Genomic DNA, 10,695 nt, shown 5'->3' with positions numbered 1-10,695 from the left:
AGTAGTTGTGTGCGCAAACCTGGGAGATTTGAAACCTGCGGCCTCGCCCACTAACACAGAAAAAAGCCACACACACACACACACACACACGCGCCAGTCGAATGTGACGTCACACTGTGCAGATGGATATTATTGAGTCTCCATCCAAAGATGAAACCTCAGCATTAGCCCAGCCTTGAGCAGTTTGAGTGCTTCTGGAAACTTCATGCTTTAGACTGGGTGTATATTACATGCTTAATATTCAATTTTTAGACTGTGTGTGTGTGTGTGTGTGTGTGTGTGTGTGTGTGTGTGTGTGTAGGCCTATTATTATTTAAAATAAAATTTAAAAATAAAAATGATTATATTATGTAAAAAAATATTATTCTTTATAATTATATCCAGTTCCCCTAAAACTTTGCTTAAATACCATATACATTTATTAAATAAATAAAACCAAAAAGTAAATAACTGTTTGGTCTGACAAGTTTTCAGGACATATCAAATTTCAGCACAACACTAACTAACTAGTCTCACTCACACACACACACACACACTTGTACACACTCTCACTAACACACTCACTCTTGTACATGCTCTCTCACACACACCTACATTCTATCTCAATTCAATTCAGAAATACTTTTTTAGCATGACTGTAAATGATACAATGTTGCCAACACAAACACATAGACATCTCACAGACACATGTACATGCTCTCACTCACAAAGATAAGCCCTCCCTCTCACACACACACAAACACTTCTACATGCTTTCTCATAAACATGTACTGGCTCTCTCTCTTACACACACTACTACATGCTGTCTTTCACTCACACACACACAAACAAATGTGCATTTGATACTTATTTATATAATTTTATGTGCTCATTAGGCTTACGATAGGTGGTTGCATTGTAATTATTTGGTCATAAAGGTATTAATTGTTTTAAATAGTTTTTTTTAGCTAATAATGTTTGTGATGTCATACATGCTACAAAAGGCTTTTGAAGCTGACAAGACGTGGAGCAACCATGACCAGAGCGTTCCAGAGAGAAGGTGTCTCTCAAAGTGCAGTGGCCCAGCTCGCTGCAATTGCAGAGCTGTACTTTGCGAACAGGGAGCAATTTAACAGAATCAGCTTCACACCAGGAAAATGAACAGAGTTCACTCAAAAGTGTAGAGAGCTCATGTTTGGTGATTTTTGCATAAAGGTTGTATCAATGAAAAGGAAGGGTTCTTTTGTATGTTTCTTTGTTCAATAATGCTCCGGTTTACTGTTGGTAAAATGTAGAAGCAAAAACCTACAGCACAATAAGCTTAGCTTATAATGACAAAAAAAAAAAAAAATATTGAAATCAAATGCAAAAACCTTTAAATTCCGATTAAATTCATTAATTTTCTTTTCAGCTTAGTCCCTTTATTAGTCTGGAGTTGCTACAATGGAATAACCCAAGAGCTTATCCAGCACCATCCATGTTTTACACAACAGATGCCCTTCCAGCTGCAATGCATCACTGGGAAACATCCAAACACACACATATATATATATTTGAGCCTACTCAATTTACCTGTACCACATGTCTTTGGATTTGTGGAGGAAACTAGAGCACCCAGAGGACACCCACACAAACACAGGGAGAACATGCAAACTCCACACAGAAATGCCACCTGACCTAGCTGAGGCTCAAGCCAACGACTTTCTCACTGTGAGGCGAACGTTCTACCCTCAGCGCCACCACATTGTTATTCTAAAATTAGTTTTTTTTCAGCCTACTGTTTGAAAGATAATGAAAAAATATTTGCCACAAAAATAGTTAAATTGCAGAGCTGAGACTTAAAATATATATATATACATTTTAGAAAAAAATGTATATGGTGGCTGCATGGTGGTGCAGTGGGTAGCATTTTCGCCTCACAGCAAGAAGGTCACTAGTTCGAGCCTAAGCTGGGTCAGTTGGTGTTTCTGTGTGGAGTTTGCATGTTCTCCCCATGTTCGTGTGGGTTTCCTCTGGGTGCTCTGGTTTCCCTGACAAATCCAAAAACATGTGATCAAGGACCTGTACAGCTGTGTCGGGCCCGGATTGTAAATTGGCCCTAATACCTGGAGGGAGCTTGTCACACTGAGTTGGCTTTGTCCGCTTGATTGACAAACGCGTACACCTTGTTTTATCCCTGCAGGCCTAACTTCGCTGGTGAGGGCGCTTGTGGGGTTTCTGTAGTGTAGTGGTCATCATGTTTGCCTAGCATGCGAAGGGTCATTGGTTCGAAACCGAGCAGAAACAGTGCTCTTGTTTTGTGCATCTGCCAGCAATGATCGTCAACAGGCACCCAATCAAAAATAGTTATCTGCTTGATTTGCCTGAAGGTTTCCGTAGTGTAGTGGTTATCACGTTCGCCTCACACGTGAAAGGTTCCCAGTTCGAAACTGGGCGTAAACAACCTCAGGCTTTTATGACAATTGTCATATCAGGCTTCTGTTGAGTACTGACGTTCACTGAAAACATTCTTTCTGCAGAGCGGTGTGAGGCTAGAAGTTTGAATTCAACTCAGTGTTTACCTCCCCTTTACGAAAAAGGGCTATTCATTCCAAGTAATTTGTTTGTGCTCAGAGAATTTAGTGCTGGAGTAGGAGTTTTGTTTTCTTTAGAGAGAGGGATATTCACCGGGGTTCGGGTGTACTCTGAAGAGATGGGTGTTAGCTGTCGTTTGAAGGACACCAGTGTATCCGTAATCCGAGTAGGAATGGGAAGGTGATTCCACCAGCGTAGAACATTGAATGAAAACATTGTGGAAAGTGACTTTCCGTCTCTCTGCGCTGGCACCACAAGACAGTGCTCTCACCCTAACCGGAGGCTCCTGTGGTTATCACGATGGCTTTACAAGCGGAGGGTCTCCTGTTAGAAACTGGGCGGAAACATTCAGATTTGCTTTTACGCACATTCTCAGTTGGCTCTCTGCTCCCTGGATGATCCACGATACAAGGGCATGGATCTGTCAAATGTCATGACTTGACGTTGTACGAGGATTTGACGAAAAAAATGCCCTGCAAACCTTAAAAAGCAACACCATCCCAGGACAATTCTTTTGATCCCCTTTCAGTGCACCTGCATTAAAGCCCGCGTGATGCAGCACTTTGTCAGTGTTACTGTATCATTCGGACATGGGGGCAGAGAGTTAAAGAATTCAGCCTGAGCGCACTGCCGCAGGCTCGGTTTGTCAGAAGTGGGATTCGAACCCACGCCTCCAGTGGAGACTGCGACCTGAACGCAGCGCCTTAGACCGCTCAGGCATCCTGACATGCAAGCTTGGCAGGAGCTGTCTCCTGGGAGCCACACCGCAGTACCGTGACATGGAATCTGGTGCTTCACAGCTTGCCCAGCTCCGGCTGTCCAGCTCATTGGCGCCGCAGGCAGCTAAGCTGTGCTCGCCTCCTGGGGCTGCGCCTAGTTTCAATAGCCAACACTTGACAGCTGTCATTGCTTACGGCCACACCACCCTGAGGGGGCTATAGAGCAAACAGGAAGTGAGTTGGCAGCAGTAAGGAGAGAAAGGCTCTCCCCATTTTGTTTGTCTACCTTTTTGTTTATTGACCTTGAGTGTTTTTGTTTGTTTGTTTTCTTTTTGTCTTTAAAAACCACCTAACAGCAGCATTTTGCTGACTGAAGGGTGGTTATGTAGTGTGTTTTATTTTTAATCATGGACAGATTCCCCGGCAACGACATGGAAATGGAGGGACTTGCAAAAAAGGATAAAGAAAATGGGCTGGATAATAGACGAAGAGATAAAGAAAATGGACTTGACAACAGACAAAGAGATAAATAAAATGAAGAGCCCGGCCAACGAAGAGGTGAGAAAGGTAAGGATAAGCAAGAGGTACAAAGAAGAGTATGCACAAAGGAAGCAACAGTAACTGTAGAAGTAGAAAATGTAAAAGATGCAAGAAGATTTGATATAACCAAAGCAGTCACGGAGTTGATTGGAGAAGGAAGAATTCTGGCGGTGAGACCCAAACAAACAAAGGGAGTATGAAGTAACAACGGAGACTGAAGATGACACCGAAATTTTAATAGACAATGGATTGACAATTAAAGGAGTGAAATCTGAAGTACGGAGGTTACAAAACAGAGACTATGTTGTTTCGTTCAAGCATCTGCCTGTTTACCTAGCAGATGAAGAAATTTTAAGCAAGCTAGAGAGATGGGGAGTTTTCCCCATATCTAAAATTAAAAGAAGATTGTATCCTGGCACAAACATAGAAGATGGAACAAGGTTTGTAAAAAACTGATTTCCGGAAGAGATGGTCTCCTGACCATACAGTACCAAAATCGAGACGGCGGAAGGGCCACAGCACTTTAGAGTCATGCACACCAATCAGGTAAAAACCTGTCGACTATGCATGAGCTCAGAAAATGTGATGAAGGAACCCCCAGAATTCAGGTGCTTCAAATGTGACGAAAGGGGACATTTCGCAAGGACCTGTACAGCTGTGTCGGGCCCGGATTGTAAATTGGCCCTAATACCTGCAGGGAGCTTGTCACGCTGAGTTGGCTTTGTCTGCTCGATTGACCAGCGCGTACGCCTTGTTTTATCCTTGCATGCCTAACTTCGCTGGTGGAAGCTCTTGTGGGGTTTCTGTAGTGTAGTGGTTATCACGTTCGCCTAACACGCGAAAGGTCCTCGGTTCGAAACCGAGCAGAAACAGTGCTCTTCTTTTGGCGAGAAAATAATAGCATCCACTGCCGCACCAGCAATGATCGTCGACAGGCACCCAATCAAAAAGGGTTATCTGCTTGATTTGCCTGAAGGTTTCCGTAGTGTAGTGGTTATCACGTTCGCCTTACACGCGAAAGGTCCCCAGTTCGAAACTGGGCGGAAACAACCTCTGGCTTTTATGACAATTGTCAAATCAGGCTTCTGTTGAGTCACTGAAAACATTCTTTCTGCACAGCGGTGTGAGGCTAGAAGTTTGAATTCAGCACAGTGTTTACCGCCCCTCGCGGTGTCGCAAACTTGCGTAGAATCTGATTTCTTTTAGCTTTGTGTTGTGCATGAGCAGGTGGCCAGTGCGTTTGCTGGCCCTTCACGGTGCAGACCGTACAAGACAGCTCTTTTAAAAAAGACTATAAATACTTGAAGCAGCACTGGCCTATTGGTTTCCGTAGTGTAGTGTTTATCATGTTTGCATTACACGCTAAAGGTCTCCTGTTCGAAACTGGGCGGAAGCATACAATTAGCGGACACTTTTGTCCAAAGCGACATACAATAGTGGAGGTATTCAACAAGACGAGGCAATGCATATGAAAAAGGGCTATTTATTCCAAGTAATTTGTTTGTGCTCAGAGAATTTAGTGCTGGAGTAGGAGTTTCGTTTTCTTTAGAGAGAGGGATATTCACCGGGGTTCGGGTGTACTCTGAAGAGATGGGTGTTAGCTGGCGTTTGAAGGACACCAGTGTATCCGTAATCCGAGTGGGAATGGGAAGGTGATTCCACCAGCGTAGAACATTGAATGAAAACATTGTGGAAAGTGACTTTCCGTCTCTCTGCGCTGGCACCACAAGACAGTGCTCTCACCCTAACCGGAGGCTCCTGTGTTTATCACGATGGCTTTACAAGCGGAGGGTCTCCTGTTAGAAACTGGGCGGAAACATTCAGATTTGCTTTTACGCACATTCTCAATTGGCTCTCTGCTCACTGGATAATCCACGATACAAGGGCATGGATCTGTCAAATGTCATGACTTGACGTTGTACGAGGATTTGACGAAAAAAATGCCCTGCAAACCTTAAAAAGCAATGCCATCCCAGGACAACTCTTTTGATCCCCTTTCAGTGCACTTACATTAAAGCCCGCGTGATGCGGCACTTTGTCAGTGTTACTGTATCATTCGGACATGGGGGCAGAGAGTTAAAGACTTCAGCCTGAGCGCACTGCCCAGGCTTGGTTTGTCAGAAGTGGGATTCGAACCCACACCTCCAGGGGAGACTGCGACCTGAACGCCAGCTGCCGAAGGATAGTCCGACAATATTTCACAAATGTTGAAGATGAGAGCCAATCGGAGCGATTCGCTCCAACATTGTAGCCAATCACGTTGCAGCGCTTCAACATTTGCAGCCAATCGCGGACCGGAATTCTCAACATTTTCAACATTTGACCAATCAGAGTCGAGACAATGTTGAAGCCGGGGGGGAGGAACCGTTTCAAGAATCACCGCTAGGTGTGCAGTCAAACAGGTTAGTCAGATGTCAATCAATTTTCCGAACTGAGCCGAAGGTACACGAAGGAATGACGCGGTCCTCTGGAGGCGGGTCAGAGGTCAAAAAAGTTCATTGACCATCAGTGATATTCAACGAACACCATCATTCGACACAGCATCGTTTTGCTTACAGTAAAGGATTTTTTCCGATAGTGATTTCTTAAAAAAGGTAGGAAAAACTACACAATTGCACGAATTAATGTTTTAGTGTGTTGTATTTCAAATTTGGATACTTTAATTCAAAACCGTTTAATTTATAGGAGAAAAATGTCTGGAAAATCTCATGAAGCCATGTCAGACGCTGACTGAATTTCACGTCTGAAAAAGTTTGCCAGCACAGGAGTTTGGCCATCAAATGAGGGAAACAGGCCAGCTCCTCGACAAAAAAAGTGGCATGAGATTTATCAAAGGGTGTGTATTTCGTTTACATGATATAACGTTTGCTGAAATTTGCTTAACAGAGTAACGTTAACTTGTTAGGCTTCAGTACATTCAGTACAGTATCTGTGTAAAACATGTCATACTAGTTTTTAAATATTAAAGTGTTTTAAATTGCATGTATTTTGAGATTTATGTCGAATAATTTAGTAAGTTTGACCGTTTATGAGAGAGATCTGAAAAGGTGGGGGAAGGGATTATGAGTACAGTATACAGCATGTGGTTTTAAGGCCTGAAATGTTCCTGTCCAGTTCCTTTTATTCTTCTTTTCGTTTTTGGAGATACAAACTGTACGTTTACATATTAGACAAATATTAAACACATTCTAGAAACAGTGGTAAATTAATTTACAGAGCTATTGTGTGCTTCATTAAGGGAGTCATTGAGTAAAAATTCTTATTTAGTTATAAAAGTTTTTTGTATTGTATAAAATTATTTAATATATCTTTCATGATTTTTTCAGATTGAGAAATGCCCATTGCAATCTCGTGGGCAGAGGACTTTGCTTGGAGGTGTGCTGAAATGCACATGTGGTTTTCACACTCAAAAGGTACATTTTTGAGTCAATATGTGTTTATTTTTATTTACTAGAATGCCTTTCCTTTTTCATGATTATATGTATTTTTGTGATTTATTTTCAGCAGAGTACTGCTTCTGCTGCTCCAGCACAAACGGTGCAACAACCTGCCCCTACTGTACCTGCTCAGGAGGTGATGGAGACGAGACAACTTGAGGCCCAGCCCCAGCCCCCGTCTACTCCATCAGTGGCATCAAAGATTTCACCGCAATTGTCAATGGTACATTTTTTAAAAAATCAAAAGAAATGACAATTTCAGTGTTTCAAGTGTTCAAGGTGTTCAAAGTTCAGTTCAAAATTCAAACATAGGAGAGAAAAGAACAAAAAGCAATAAAAAAAGTTGAGGTGTTGCTAGAGACATGCTTCTTTTCACACCTCTTGCACAGTGGGGGGTAGCAGACACTTGCTGATTGGTCGGTTTGAGTTCCTGTGATTGGATTAAATTACATGGTCAGGTCATGGTCAGGGTCACAGTTTTTAAAGCTACATTTTAACCTCTTGTCTTCAGATAATGATACATAATAAACACTAATAGTAAATACTTTGTTTTGATTTTAAGTGTAAGCTAAAATTTGTACTTTTTCTAAACAACGAGTCTGAGGTATTATCTTGAAAAAGTACTTATTTAAAAATATATATATATATTTTTTTGCTACCACAGGTATGATAATATTTTTTCTTCTGGGAAAAAATCTTATTTGTTTTATTTCGAATACATTTTTCAAGGTCAATATTATGAGCCTCTTTAAGCTTTTTTTTTTTTTTTTGGCATAGTCTACAAAACAAACCATCGTTATACAATAACTTGCCTAATTACCCTAACCTGCCTATTTAACCTAATTTACCTAGTTAAACCTTCAAATGTCACTTTAAGTGGTATAGAAGTGTCTTGAAGAATATCTAGTCAAATATTATTTACTGTCATCAGGGCAAAGATAAAATAAAACAGTTCTTAGGAATGAGTTATTAAAACTTTGATGTTTAAAAAAATGTGCTGAACAAATCTTCTCTCCATTAAACAGAAATTGGTGGAAAAAAATTAAAAAGCGGGCTAATAAATCAGACTTCAACTGTATATAACACATAGTGTGATGTTGTAATATACAATGTATGTTTTTGTTGAAATGCATGATGTAATAATAGTACAATAATACTGTATATAACATAATGCAATACTTTATTCCTTTGGTAGTAAAAAAAATATTTGTTTGCATATTGCTCCTTGATCCAGAAAACTATAATTTTAATCAAAGCCTAATGTTTCACATTTATTTGCAATGAACCAGTTGTCTAATTAAATCTATTCTAACTTATATCTTATTTCTACCTGTAAAAGTAGCAGAGGGTGGTAGTAAAAAACAGCTTGAACTCGAAACACTGTAGAGAAATCAAACTGATTGTACAACTGACATATAGAAAGATAGTTTCTAATTGCTTGAAATTTAATGTGATATACACTAATGTTCAAAAAATTATTATTGTTAAAATATAAAAGCTTAATATTACTCATATTTTGCAAGAATTCTATTGTGTTTGATTTGCTCATAAATTAAGTAGATTTTATTTAATTTGAATTGTTTGAATAAATTATTCTTTATTTATTTAATTTGCCTATATTATTATTTCACATTATTCCAGTTTTTACTAAATATTTGATCAAATAAATGTAGCCTTGATAAACATAATTAAAACATAAAAAAAATACATTGAGCAGATAGCAAACCTTTGAACAGTAGTGTACATTTTGCCATTGTGAACACAGTGTTTTTAATGAAATGCTTTTTGTCTTGCCCTTTTTGAGTTCACCAAACCAAGATTTTCCGGATCCCACATTGCTGCAGCAAAGCCAAATCTTAGTGTGGCTAGAAGACCATCACAGGTTGATGTCCAGCCCAGTTCAGCAGTGTGTAGTGCTTCTACACCAAGCACGGCTGTAAGTATTGTCATAATCCACATAGCTTTCTTAGAGAATTAGGTATAAGCATTTTTTTTATACGTAAATTCGTATTTTTGTTAAGTACAGTCACATTAAATCTCAATAAAACATCTCTGTAGTATTCTTTTAGTGCATAAAAACATATATATTAAAAATAAGCACCATTCTTTAAACTTTTTGTTCTGCATAGAAGCGCTGTGACAAAATTTTACAGTTTAGCAGCAATCATTCATTTCCAATGTATTTTATACATTAATGTTCAAATAAAGTAATGGTTGCAAAAAATTCTGATTAGTTAATGTTACTTATAGATATATATTTACAAAATGCACTTTGTTATACTGCTTGTTTGTACAGACTCGGGACCTTCAAGTTTCTGCCCCCGTCCTCACATCCACTGCGGCAGTGACCAGTTCCACAGAGCCGTCCAGCATTGTCTCAGTAAGTAATTTCAAATTTTCTGTCCAAAAAAAGGTAATTTGGTTTGCATATTTGCTGCCCCAGCTGAATTCACACAAAGTGGTTTTAAGACCAGCCAATTAAATTGACTTGATGTTAATTAACTAAGCTTGATATATGTATAAATGTTAACAAAATAAAGAGAGGAAAAAATAAAGCAAAGAATCACAAAAATTACGCCTTCTGTTGTTGATATTTTATGTTCACAGTAGTAAAAGAAAAGAAAATGGATGTAAAAGAAGTAGAAAGGAAAAAGAGAAATAACTATATTGGAAAATACTTTTGCTTCTTTAAAGAAAATGTTTATTGGTGAAATTCTATTAATGATTTTTGGAATTGAAATACATAATAAGGTATTTAAAAACAATCACTTAAAATCAAAGGTATTTAGATTATAATCATGATAACATCATGTGAGGGTACTCACTCAAATATGTAAGGTGCATTTACATTACCAGACTAAAGGTTTTATCTATAAGTGAGTAATTGAACACCTTTATTCCTCGTGCTGTTTTAACCTATCATCACAGATATATGAAAATACTTTACAAATTATTTATATATATTAGATTAGATTCAACTTTATTGTCATTACACATGTACAAGTACAATGCAACAAAATGCAGTTTAGGTCTAACCAGCAGTGCAATAGCAGCAAGTGCAGGATACAGGAATAAGTTATAAAGTGCAGTTATAGAAAAACTATAGTGATATTTACAGATGGATGTACTATGAACATTATATACAGGTTGGATTAGCTATTAACAGATATACAATATATGAATATATGTGCAGGTTGCTATTAATAATCAGTAGTGTGCAGATACATAAGCATGATTACAAGTGTATATGTTACAATATATGAATATATGTACAGGTTGCTACTAATAATAAATAGTGTGCAGATAAGCATGATTAAAGATTCAGTGAGGGGCAGAGTTCAAGAGGTAGACAGCTCTGGGGAAAAAGCTGTTCCTCAGTCTGCTGGTTTTTGTCTGGGGGAGCCGGAAGCGCCTGCCGGAGGGCAGGAGAGAAAACAGTCTGTGAG

At 39.1% G+C, this 10,695-nt stretch overlaps 1 protein-coding gene and 3 non-coding genes across 4 annotated transcripts in view; 3 read left to right on the top strand and 1 right to left on the bottom strand.

The window, feature by feature from the left end:
* LOC101886704 (zinc finger protein) overlaps positions 1 to 10,695 on the bottom strand; it is an 846,922-nt gene that overhangs the window by 813,310 nt on the left and 22,917 nt on the right. The window lies entirely within an intron of this gene.
* Positions 2,193 to 2,265, top strand: trnaa-agc (transfer RNA alanine (anticodon AGC)). Its single transcript has one exon. It is a non-coding gene; the product is annotated as a tRNA-Ala (tRNA).
* trnav-aac (transfer RNA valine (anticodon AAC)) lies at positions 4,612 to 4,684 on the top strand. The gene has a single exon. It is a non-coding gene; the product is annotated as a tRNA-Val (tRNA).
* Positions 4,789 to 4,861, top strand: trnav-uac (transfer RNA valine (anticodon UAC)). Its single transcript has one exon. It is a non-coding gene; the product is annotated as a tRNA-Val (tRNA).

This window comes from Danio rerio, chromosome 4, assembly GCF_052040795.2.
Source record: "Danio rerio strain M-AB ecotype USA chromosome 4, GRCz13ab, whole genome shotgun sequence".
In the NCBI taxonomy this organism is placed as follows: Eukaryota; Metazoa; Chordata; class Actinopteri; order Cypriniformes; family Danionidae; genus Danio; species Danio rerio.
This window is presented reverse-complemented; position numbering and strand designations above follow the sequence as displayed.